A 13,354-nucleotide genomic window follows, 5' to 3' on the forward strand; every position below is an offset into this window, starting at 1 on the left:
TGTTTGTGACAATAAAGTAAGATTAGGGGAGAAGAAGCCCCTATAACAAATTAATGCCGGCCTTCAAGTCTACCCTTGACTCTACTCACTGATATCAAGCTCATTCATTTCTGAGTGATTCGAGAGCAAACCACAGTGGTAGCCATAAAATATCAACATCCGTTCGCAAAAGAGATGCTGTGCTCTGGTTTCTAGGAAAACGCATGCGGCTGCTTTTGTATTCTCAAAGTGGTGAAAATTAAATTTTCTCTTTTGTCCTAGTACTCTCTTATTTTGCACATTTGCAGTTCGTTTGCCAAAGAAGGACTATTTGTGTAGTCTCTCAATTCTCCTCCAGATAGTATCATCAGTTGAATCTGAGATAGCATTGCGTATGTGTCGTGTGAAAATCTCAGCTTGTTAGGATTTTTCGCTTTCAATTTTCCTGCACTTCAAAAAGCAAATATGCTGACTGATTTTTGATGAAAATCTAACCATTTTCACCTAATCGAACTAATCGAATGAGGCACGCCAGGAATTGAAAAAAGTGGTATAGTTTGGCTCCATCTCTTCAAAGTAATTCGGACGATCTTAAATAGGGAACAAATACCTATATGTGCGAAAAAGGAATTCTCCATGGTGACTGGATATGGAGTAGAAGTGCTACCAATGATAGATTCGTGATTGTGAGATGCATCGCACAATAAAAGATTAATCAGTACATGCGATTGCGAAGATAATGTCCTTGACGGACATAAAATAATGTTCATCTTACCTTAGGCAAACATGCTTATCCTCTACTATAACGCAAATATATAAGGCATCAAAAAGTGTGAAGTGTGTAAACGTGTATCAAAGTGTTTCCATAGGCTAGCATGATATTAATAAATGTAAAAGGATAATATTCAATGGGCAAACATGCTTTAACACAGCTGGCTGGTGAGTAAACTTTTTATTGGAGCAGTTCAGGATCACGTGCACATAGTGGTAAAAGTAATTTCTGGGATGCTGAGCTTTCTTGCTTGGCTCACTACTTCATTCCCTTAGCTCCTCTGGAAGAATTAAGAATGTTTTAAATCTATTACAGCAATACGGTTCGCGTCGCTCTTCTGATTCTTAGGCTTGAGAGATTTTTTTTCCTCTTGCGGGAGAAAGCTATAGAAGGAGGGATAATTTATAGGAGAGAAGGCATCTTAAAGTGATGTTTTTAGATACTGTCAAGCATTCCGCAAGCAAAAAGCATCATCAATTTATATTCTCTCGTTTTTTTTTTCGCAATTTGGCTAACATGTATTGTTCAAATTTATCTCTCCAAACATGTTGCTTTATTGCAGGCCTTTCTATTTTTTTATTATTATATTTTGAATCAATGTGTCAACTTAATATAAGAAGATGTGGTATTTGCACAATAAAATATCACCCTACTTAGTTTCTAGATCATACAGAATACATTTTCCTGTGCATTTAATGAATTTTGAACGAAAAAGTTTTACATTTTTTCTTGTTCAATGATGAAAATTGGTACATTGATCCTCAAAGTCAACCAGCCCATAATATGGTGAGTTTCAATTTAGGCAATAGGATGCCCAGTAGGGCAATCAAAGAGGATTTATTACACTTACTTGGATGTTCTAGCGTTTACGACAGCTGTTTATTTATGGTTTATAGATATAAAATTGATCATATGAGACATATCATTGGAATGGCAGTAATATAATAATCAACGAATGGAAGTTTTAGTTCGTGCCAATAGTTGTGAGCCAGTCTTTACATTAAAGAGATATTTTGAAGCATGTGAATATCTCTTCAAAAACAGCTCAAAACCTTCAAATCACGATAACTTTCGATTCCCTCGTTAGAATATTTTCAAAATCACAGAGAAGATGCTTGAATACTATATCTTTCAAATAGTAGGTGCCAAATTCTTGGACATTTTTTGCGTTAATTAGGTACCGCGGGGCAAGTGGGAACGAAAAAAACGATAGTTCCAACAAATTGTTCAATAAAATTTTCAAATGTCAATATTTCTCAAATCCAACAACACAATCACATTTTGGCAACATTTTGGTGTGTGTATGAAACTGATCGAATAATTTCGAAATTGTGAAAACCTTGGAAGAAAGTTTAAGAATGAGCCATTGGACGCAGTTACCTCGCTAAACGGGGCAAGTGAGACCAATCCAATTTCATGCGTCAATCCACATCAGTAAGTCATCCATTACAATAATAGGATTGATAAATCATAGATTTTTAATTTTAAGTACATATTTGATGTACATAAGGGATCAACCATAAAATACGTAACGTTTTAGGAAGAAAACCTTTATTTAATAGTATGTCATCTCACATTTAGTATTAACTGAAAATTACTCGATAATAGCGTAAAAAAGGAATTAAACATGTTAAGTTGTTAATTAAAATGTAGCACATAAACAATCAATAATTGACGAAATTATAAACATATTTTCTTATTATTTATATGCATGGCAGAAAACCACTCAATGGGGTGGAATTGTTTTCCATCACTACTTAATTTGGTAGAAATAACAAATAAAGTTTAAATAAAATAGAAAGGTAATCGTTCTCATGATGCATTTCAAATTTCATCTTTGAGCTTGTTCAATTTTGAAGTCGTATTTCAAAAATAAAAAAAAATAAATAAAATAATGAAAAACTACACTTTTCTTCTCCCTCTTATGCAATTACGTAATTTGAGATTGATCTTTTTTGATAAAAATCATTTGTTTGAGTGTTTTAGTGCTACTCTCTAGGAAAATGTATGAAACGTATACGAAAAGTTTTGATTCTGGTTTTAGTTTTGATAGGTCCCACTTACCCCGGGTACAAACATATTTTAGGGTAAGATAGACCATCAAAAATTTTATATGAAATGAAAACAAAATACTGGTTTATCGTTAGCAGCTTGTAATAATACTTAAAATTGTAGCTTACAGATGAATATTCGATTTATAACACATTTATTTTTTGCGAGTCAATGCAAGACGTGAAACGTGTTACAATTCATCTTGTAAGTTGAAAATGGCGCTAAACTGACAACTGTTACATGAACCACATGGTAATAAAAATAACAATATGTTTTGTACTAAATACATTCCATGTCATTGTATCTTCAACTTTCTAGAAGAATACCCCCATGAAAAACTTTTCCTAAGTGAGCTATGAAGAAGCGCCCCACTTACCCCGTATTCTCACTTGCCCCAGGGTACCTTAACGGTTTCTGGCACAACTGAAACTTCTACCGAGATCTGGGTAGGGTAGATGTACCAATAGTGGAGGTACTAAGCACGATTGAATTTGATTAAACCGCCTAAATTCAAGAAGCGCAATTAATGTACCGTAATCTGGGGTAACATTGTTCAGTTTTTAGGATATTTCTTAAATATTTAATTCAAAAATGCAAATGTTCTGAGTTTTATATTTTTAAAACAAGTACTGCCACCCATAGCTCGTTACTATATACTGTATTTTGTTTTTTGAAAGATTTAAGCATGTTTACAAAAATGTTTTATGTGATTTTTTCATTTACAGTATGGCCCATAAAAAAATGCGAAAATTGTTTGCACGTGAATCTAGCATCCACAAGCGTTATTTTCATTGTTCTTGCTAGTGAATATAAATTCTGATTATTATAGTATATTTTAACATAACTTAGCTATCTAGGACAATTTTTGTCATATTTTTCTTACTGTCCTAAATTATGTAATAAAGCAAAGAAGTTCAAAGGTATTGTCCGCCCAAAGCTAGAAACAGCGTCTGACTGTCGTATACTCTGGTGATGAACTTTCCACCTTAAAAAATCACACTTTATTGTTGTAAATTTTAGTTTGTTTGGTATCAGAGGATGGAGGAGTTCTTAGAGAACGTGTTTTTCATGGTCACAATAAAATATTTTGCCAGGGTCATAGTTTTGAGGGAATTTTCGTCTTATTGGTTTGATATGCCTTTATTTTTTGTTTAAGTTTAGTAAAAAATAAAAACGGAGGCCTATAACAGATTTTTGATGAAATTTTTTCCTTCGGTTAGAGACAACTTATATCAATACTAGCTCATAGGTTTTGAGCAAAACGGAGCCGCTTATCATACTTAAATGAAGGTTCAATGAAAGCTCTCCAAAATGAGCCATTTTTTCGAAAATATGTTTAAGTCTCCAATGACCCAGGTATGAATCAATTCTATCATTTGATATAGGCGTATGCTGTAGACAAGGCCTGTGAAGAATCTCACGCTATCCAACGATGTTTTAGAAGCTTTCAACACACAGATTTTGAACTCTTCGTCCGCATGATGAAATTTGAAGGTATGCTTCCAATTCCTCTCTCGTAAGGTGAAAGTAACAGATAAAAATCATGACCAAAGCAAAAAACTGAGTCTAAATAGATTAAACAATACAAGTAATGAATAATATTTATGTTTCATTCACATTTTTTATGTAAAAACTACCATTTAACATGATATGACGATTTTCGCATTTTTTATGGGCCATACTGTAGCTGATATGGGGTAACATTGATCATCCATGTAAACAACGTTCGGTAATATTGAAAATGTTGTTACTTACTTCAATCATGGCCCTCGAAGCCGAATATGATGTCCGAACGCTTACATCTCATTTACTTTTTGAGTTATTTTAAAATTAAAAACACCTCTAACAGCGGAATACGCCTAGAGGTAGGCAATTTCCTAAGGGAATTCTAAATTCTTAACAGTAATTCGTTGATGTTGTCTAATTGAACATACTTATAAAAGTTTTGACAGTGGAATCGTTTTTGGCGATGCCATTTTCAGTGAGAACCGTATTTTCCTTGCTCATATCGCTTGCAGAACTTATGTGAGACATGAATCTTCGGTAGTGTCATCCTTAACCATTGCAATCATTGTTTCGCAAACTTGTCAAATTTACGTATAAAGTTAACGCAATTTTTGCAAAAATCTTAATCTTTGATAGCTCATAAATATAAGAAAGAGAAGCAACATTCATGCTTTGGAAATGATTCATCAACAAATGACGATACGAACTTATTACGAGATGAGTGATTCCGATCAATGTTACCCCGCTGATCAATGATACCCCGGATTACGGTACATGTTAATGTTGTAACGGGAAGTAACAACCATTGACTTTATGAGAAAAATGATTTCATCATAGTAATCCACGGCATGTCAGTGAAAAATAATACAATCGCCTCTCCACATCTCGATATCGAAGGGACCATCGAGATAGGGAGAGATCGAGACATAGAACAAATTTTTAACGAATACTAGATTGAAAATCACCCCTTTGCCAGGAAAATCAAAAACAAACAGATGTCATTTCGTCTTCGCAAATTGTTTTGAATCTCTAAAATCTAGTCTAGTAACCTTTGATAATGGGCATATCGACATACGGAGAGAAAATTGGGAACGAAAATCACATCGAGATATGGAGATATCGAGATAAGGAGGATATCGAGATATGGAGAGTGAAAATGTATGCAGAGTGAAGGGACCGAAAAAATCATCGACATAGGGAGAGATATCGAGATGTAGAACATCGAGATGTGGAGAGTCGACTGTACCTCCACTATTGGTACACTGTTCCTTTAGTTGCGGTATATTTTTAATTTGTGTTCCTATAGTTGCGGTATCCTTTGTTTTCTTATGGGATCCTCCACTATAGGAACACTTTACCGCAACTATTGGTACAAGTAAAGGAAGTTTCAGCAATTTTAGTGATATTTCATCAGTTTTAAGGCAATTTGAACGTTCTTTTCAACTATTCCGGGTATCAACAAGCCAATACGTCGACTGGCAGTGTCGGTTCTGTGGCTAATGTAATAAAATCAGTGAAAACGGCACTACCGCAACTATAGGAACACCCACAACTAAGGGAACACTTACCCTAAACGTTTATCGAATCTCGGTAGCGTTCGCCGAGATCTCGGTAAAAAAATTGGATTGCCGAAATCTCTGTAAAATAAGTACCGTAATCCGGGGGCAAATTGATCACTGGGGCGAATTCGATCAGGTCGGTACCAAAAACCATTTCCTCCAAAGGATGTTGAAGGTTTCGTCGGAAACACAGACATTTCATGTTTTCAAGTTCATAGATGCCTTATGATGATTTCGAACTATTTCATTTTTATTAGGGTCTGTTTTGCAAAGAAATATGCGCACTCTTCGAAGGTGTAAGCAATACAGTTGGAAATGTCTGTGCTAAACAATCCACTAGTGCTATGCCAACATGTAAACGTTGAGTGTTTAAAATGTTGTGTAAGCTTAAGTATGAACTACTGAACTCGTATATGATGTCATATATCATAGCAAGTAAAGTTTTTTTTTTTTGCTTATAAAACAGTTTATTCTCATATAAAGTGGTTATTTCAAGGAAAATTGCCTACGTTTAGGCGTATTAGGAAGATTTTCAAAATGTAATTTTGCAATAAAATGATCAAATACTCCAGTTGTAAGTATTTTGACATCATTTTCAGATTCAGGAAACCCAAAAGGATTTTTTTATTCTTAATTCTGCTTCGTTATATGTTGATCAATTTCGCCCTAGTGTGCCATTATTTTTTTTGATATTAAAACTATTTGTATGATTTGATCAAATTTATTTCATGAAAATTCGATCACATAAACTGGTAAAGATCAATGCAGTACTGGTTTTCTCAAAATTGATTTGACATTCTGAAGGACAACACAACAAATAGTTGTAAAATAGTAATCAATTTGCCCCCGGATTATGGTACCGAGATTCGGAATCAAAAAGTACCGAAATCTCAGCTGTTAGATTCTCGACAACTCGTTTTGCTGAAGACGGTGAAATAATTCAAGTATGTTTAACATGCACAAATGTCTATAAAGTTTGGAGTAATTTCTAAGAAATAGGTGCTAAAGAATACAAAACAACGAAGTTTGTAATAGCTGCTACTAAACAGGTACTTTTTAATTATTTAGAAAAATACTTTATCTGTATATATAGAAGAAACAACGAATTTTGTATGGTAGCAGCAATAATGTTCAAAAATTCGATTATATCGGTTTTTGATTGGGCAATTTCTATTAAGCTATTTCCGTACTAAACTTTAAGTCCCATCTTATATGCACTTATTGAATTTCCAAAAATACATTTTCATTCAATCATCAATATAACCAGTATTTCCTACAACTTTGACGACCTGTAGCATAAAATTGTGACGTGCTGGAACAATTTTGAGGACGGTAACGGATTTATTTGAGTTTAAATAAAGCTGTAACAATACATTCATTTTCTTAATTTCTTAAGTACTTGTCAGTTTAAAATGCATTGAATTATATAAAAATCCTTGTGTATGTCCTTCAATCACATGAGAACGATAATCGATCTCCAGTATGAACAAAATCTTTTTTATTCCCTGCGCTTGAAAACAAGGATATTTGGCATAGCTATGCGTCACAGCAGGATCGCCTCTAAGCAAACCTATTGATTTTATCCATCAGGCGCCTAAATGAAGATTGATTGAAGGGAAAAGCCAATTTACCATTTAGAATGCTCGTCTCTCAAGTTGTTTAATGGCTCATATTGTTATAACAATCACATATCTATAGTCAGAATATAAAAGACAATAGCCGGGATTATCTGTAATATTTCATTATCGTGAAAAGACAACATTCAAGAATATCAACTTATAATAAATTAAGATTTTCAAAACGTTCCATTCCTAAACAATTTACAATGAACGTTGCCAAATGTTTACATTGCAATTAACGAATACCATTCGTTAGCCCAGAAAATGTTCAAGTTTAAGCGGTTGTTGCGGAATACAATTATTGCAACAAGAATAGGGAATGACAATGTCTTTGTTGCTGCGTGTTGGGTGACAATTGATTTACTGTTACGAATAAAAAAAACTATAACAGTAATTTATCTGCAAGATGAACGAATGGTGTGTTATTGAAAGCCTACGGTTTGGCGTTTCTTTTGGATTCGTTTTATCGTCTAATCTTTGATTGATAACTATGGTATGGTTTACAACATAGTTTCCCAAACTGTGGGTCGCGACCCCCAGGGGGGTCGTGGGCTCATCTCTGGTGGGTCGCGAAAAAATTTTGTTCTCATTTATTTTGTAGGTTTCTTAGTGTCCTCTCGATTTTTAGCAACTGGTTTTTAACAGTTCTCATTTATATTTTGGTTAATACTTTTGATCAAGATTGAATTGATCATTTTACTTGAAATGATTTGTAACTATAATATCTGATTTTGGATTTTTCAGCAATACGACCAAGAGAAATAGATTTTTATCAAGAGAATCGGCTATTTATTTGAAAAACTCTGCAAAAATATGTTGTTTCTTAAAGATACAGTTAGAATTTTCACACATGATAACTTTGAAAAATAATTCAATTAATATCATCACAAAGGTTCATCGGATTTCAACGAACTATCTGCACTCCTTGTGCTGAAAATTTTCGCGTGGCAAATAACTAACGAAAAAGCGTAGTTAAAGACGAAATTACATGTATTGTAGAGCTACGTTCGGAACAAGTTAACTAATTTCAAATAAGGTCGCCATTAAAGCCAATTTTTCTACTGTAAGTCTTAAACCTAAGAAGCCAAAAATACTGAAACGAGCTTTCCGAAAAATGTTGGAACTGAACTTTTATCTTGGAAGTTTGCTTTTTCCGAGAAAACTAAATATGTTATCTTTATTTTATGATAACGATTGTATTTTTCATAATTAAATGATTTTATTAAATGCATTTAATTATTTAGGAAAAATCAATTTAATGTAAGTAAAGTTGATAAGTTGTGAATATTGAAAACATCGCGCACCTTGAAATTTTATGTGGAGTTTGTCTATATCAACTTTCGATCGATACTGATCGATAACGAAGTTACGAATGATCTTGAATGTTTAAAGTAAAAATCTCACACTTTCTGGTGGGTCGCAAAAAATATGCCTAATCGCTAGGTGGGTCGTGCACTAGAAAAGTTTGGGAACCTATGGTTTACAATGATCCACAGTTATGAATAACCACTTCTAAGAATATGATTAACATTTTATTTTATACGGATGGAAAAAAATACTTATTACAATTGATTGCGATATTGCATAGATTCATGATTGGCGTTTGATGAGATATTCTCAGTTTAAACCAGCTCTGATCCATATATGTATGCTATTCATAAATGTGAGGCGGCTGTTATTCAGTAAAAACACTTAATTTTAAAATTTACCATCATAAGTTCAATTAAATTAAAAAAAAAAAACGGGTATCCGGGTAAAGGTTAACGACAAAACATGATATAATAAGAACAAGCATATTCGTTCTACTTGGGCAGGGAATGAAATCCATGTTACAGATGCTTAGAAATACCCCAGGTAACAATTTAAAGCTGCTCAAACGCTTTTACAACTACCGTAAAACGGGGTATCTTTGATAATGCGGGTAACTTTGATAGTGCGTAACCCACCACATACTAATCGAAATATCATAATTTCTGTGAATCAGTTAAGCAAAACGAATGCAAAACTAAAGAATATTAGTATGACACTTCATGTAAGAGCGGTTTTCATTTGAAAATTGACACAATTTTAGCATTTTCGAAACGCTTACAAACAATCTGTTCTACGATCACTATTTGATGTGGTTTTGAATAGTTGGCCACTTATCTTTGACAGCCTAGTTATCATAGCACTCGAATACGGTCTCAAATCTCTTAGCGAAAAGCATTTTCACAAACTGGGACCATTTTTGTAATCTAAGTCGTAAATTTTCATATAGCGTTAAACGCCTAGAGGTATGCAATGCCCTACAAATGTTCGTTATTCATTCAATTTTGTTTGATTCATACTTCATTATCAAAGTTACCCCAAAACAGAAAGCCGACTTTCGATTATATGAAAAATTATATATCCATTCAAAATATTTTTTTTAAATCTATCGACTGCAGTCGATAGCTAGGATGCCAGTACTTGTTTTAAAAATATAAATTATAATACTTTGAAACAGCATGCATAAATAATGAAGTTTTCTTCGAAAAAACTATCAAAGTAACCCTGTTTTACGGTAATTCAATTCAGCCTTTGTTTGAACAAAAGCTGTTCATAGCCTCCATACACTGTTGTTTAGCTATTAAACATCTAATTCTGGCGATTTTATTCAGCCTTAAGCTTAATTGAAGCTATATAGAAGGCTGAATAAAGGTCTAAGGCAGCGTCCATTTATTACGTAACGCTAAAATTGGAAATTTTTGATCCCCTCCCCCCTCCGTAACGCTTTTTGTATGAAAATTTTTAAATTTTTGAATGAGCCGTAACGCTTGAGCCTACTCCCCCCTCCCCCTAGAGCGTTACGTAATTTGTGGATGCCGCCTAACATGCGCTTATTCAAGCCCCTTTCAATAACACAGTTCGACAAAAAAAGTCGATGTGAATGCACAGAGACCGGACACCCCGGGCTTGAAAGTATAAAAATAAACAAAAATAATGGCGTTTTCAGAATTTTCGTGTCTGCCCCAGGTCATTTTTAAAATATACTTGAACATTTTGCATTTTTTATTTAAAAATCTAATCTATTCAATAACCCGACACAGTGTTTTATTTTCAGGACAGCAGGATTCATGTGCCATATTATGTTTTAAACTTGAAATTCAATATGAAGAGTTGTATTAAGATTTTCATGGACTCTTCCACCCCCCCCCCCCTTTTTGAACCCTCCCCATTTTTAAAGTATTGCAAATGATGGAATATTTGATATAAATGGTTGAAATAAGCGATTTTAGTGATTCTACAATCCACCAGCTATCTCTCCAGAAATATCGTGGCTTATGAACAACCCCTTTACTATACCATGGGACCGTCCAAAAATTGTGTGTTCATTTTAGGGGGGGGGGGGTGGTCTGTTCAAAGGTTACGGTTCATATAAATAAAAACACAAATTTGAAGTTGACCACAAGGGAAAGGGGGATGAAAACTACCAAAAATATAACCACGTGGTTTATGGAGGACCCCTTGCAGATTATTTTGTTTCTTGTTTACTATAATGACTGATAATACTTCATTTTGGTCACAAAAAATGCCTTTTATTTGTTATTGGACTTTTAAGCATTTTCATAAATATCAAAAATATACATTTTCAAAACATTTTTTTTTTGTTCACGAAGATCTACAATTCCTTGAGATAACAGTAGAGTTTATTTGCAACTACACTATCTTCTGAATTATTTTTTGTACATCACGTTTTTATACTTTTGCTGCAATGTAAATTAGAATTTCGGATTGAGAGAAATAAAATGGAATATATGTTTCATGATACTTTTTTTACCTTTTTTCTACATGTATTGAAGAACGAAATATTTTGTTTTGATTGGTGATTATGTTCCACAGGTTTGAAGGAAATCTTGCATGATGACAAATCAAAGAATGCATTTTCAATGTAACATTAATGTCTAATTTTTTATAGCTAGCCATCATGTTACTTATAAGTTCTTTGTAGTTGTTAGCTCTGATTCCCCAGAAAACCAGCACAAACAAGTTTGAAATGTTGGTAAGCAGATTTTTCATCATTTGTTAATTTGTTATCAAAATCAGTGGTTTTGAATATATTTGGAATTTCAGGTTCATCTCAACTTTCATGTGACTTAATTTTGGAAAAGATCCTTGAGATGCTCCGTCACTTTAGAATTTTGGCATTCAGGGTAATGGGGTAGAATCGCAAACACAATGATTAATTTTAGACAAATCTTTGATTTGTGGATCCCTTCTAAAGTACTGCTTGTACCAGTGGAGTGAAGTTTATTTGCTTGTGTCTTGGCATGTTTAAACCACAAATGTTACACAAAAGACTTCTAACCAAATCACATTTTGAGTTATCCATTTTCACTTTGCATTGATATTTTACTTTGTTTTTCACTTGAATGAAGAAACATATCACGGCAGAATGTGAGGTGATGTTTGAAAAGATGATTTTTAGCTACCCACTCGAAAAAAGCAAGTTTGACAACAACAAAAATCAACCGTTTTTTATCAGCCCACTGCTAAATATCCATGTTTTTGTAGTGAGCATCAAACTGCGAGGCTCACCAAAGAAATACGATTTTATTCAGTATTAAATATTTCAATACAGTACCAGAATAACGGCCTAAAAACATAAAGGCGCATTTGATTTTCTCTTTGATTTTCTTCTCTGATGTCTATTTCGCCCATCTTCTCCCCGGGCGCATTTGAGATTGAGTGTGGCAGCAGGGCGCATTTAAAAATGAGAGTGCAGAAGGGCGATAGTGATGATGGTTCGTGTGAAAGAGCGTAGCAAAAAAAAAGACTCAAGGCTGCACAGACTGAACGATCACAAACATTAGGCAACGAACAACACGAAACACCCAGTAGCCCAATGATGAATTTTTCGTTTGACGAAAAGTTTCCAACGGCTGGAGCAGGAATCGAACCTACACTTCATGGAACAATACGCCTAAACGACTGACGCCGCTAACCGCACGGCCACTAAGCCGTCAAAATGGTGAAGCTGATGATAGTCAAACCAGAAAGACGAGGTCTTAAGACACAATCGCTGCTGTCAAACTGAAAGAGGCGAAAAACCGAGGGGCGCGACCTTTATGAATTTTGATGAATGGCGCATGATGCATTTTTATTTATTTTAACATGTTATTGATAATATGAAAATAAATCAAATCCCAGACAACCAGAAATCTCATGATAGTTCATGTTACAACTCGTTTATTCATACTAATTACATCAAACTCGCAAAACACCGTTGATAAACTCGTCAGACTGATGAGCTTCCTCGCATAAAACGCTTCTTCTCTGAGTTCATTTGTACATTTTGTTTCGTCTCGTACACTCGTACAAAGTAAGTCGAATCAATCCGCAGCAGCTGTCAAATCGACATTTGTTATCATAAGTTAAGTCGCATAAGATCACAGGTTAGTTCGGTGGAATATTTATACACTCGCATTGTATGTTACTATTCATCACATAATATATGCACGCATATCGCCTCCACTTTTGTACGTAGAAGGCCTTTTCGCGACATCTTATAAGTGAAATGTTGCACATACAAAGCCTCCAGGTGATTTCGTTATACGTACATTTTGGTTGTCTGGGATGGTTAACTACAAAGGTAATATTGTAATGGATCATACAAAAATGCATCATGCGGTTAAATCGATCAGAAACATAATATAGAATTGAAATTATACCCGCTTAACTTCAAACCGATTTTACTGAGAATGAATAAGTTTTAACATTCGCCTCAATTCTGACTCTGTACTGGATTTCAAGCGTTTGCAACTGTGTGTCTGCTTAAATTAACGTACATCGTTTTTCGCCATTCTAGATTGTTTTTCCCGAAACTACTATTAAACAAATTTTGTTTA

General features: G+C 34.1%; 1 protein-coding gene across 4 annotated transcripts in view; it reads left to right on the forward strand.

Annotated features, from left to right (window-relative positions):
- Nucleotides 1-328: 328 nt before the first annotated feature.
- LOC5564085 overlaps nucleotides 329-13,354 on the forward strand; it is a 79,161-nt gene continuing 66,135 nt past the window's right edge. For 3 of the 4 annotated variants that reach the window (XM_021844379.1, XM_021844378.1, XM_021844386.1), the window contains exon 1: nucleotides 329-918. The gene's annotated coding sequence lies outside the window, so the exon portion shown is untranslated. The remainder of the gene's footprint in view (nucleotides 919-13,354) is intronic. The other variant, XM_021844381.1, reaches the window with a different exon arrangement.

Source organism: Aedes aegypti, chromosome 2 (assembly GCF_002204515.2).
Source record: "Aedes aegypti strain LVP_AGWG chromosome 2, AaegL5.0 Primary Assembly, whole genome shotgun sequence".
Lineage (NCBI taxonomy): Eukaryota > Metazoa > Arthropoda > Insecta > Diptera > Culicidae > Aedes > Aedes aegypti.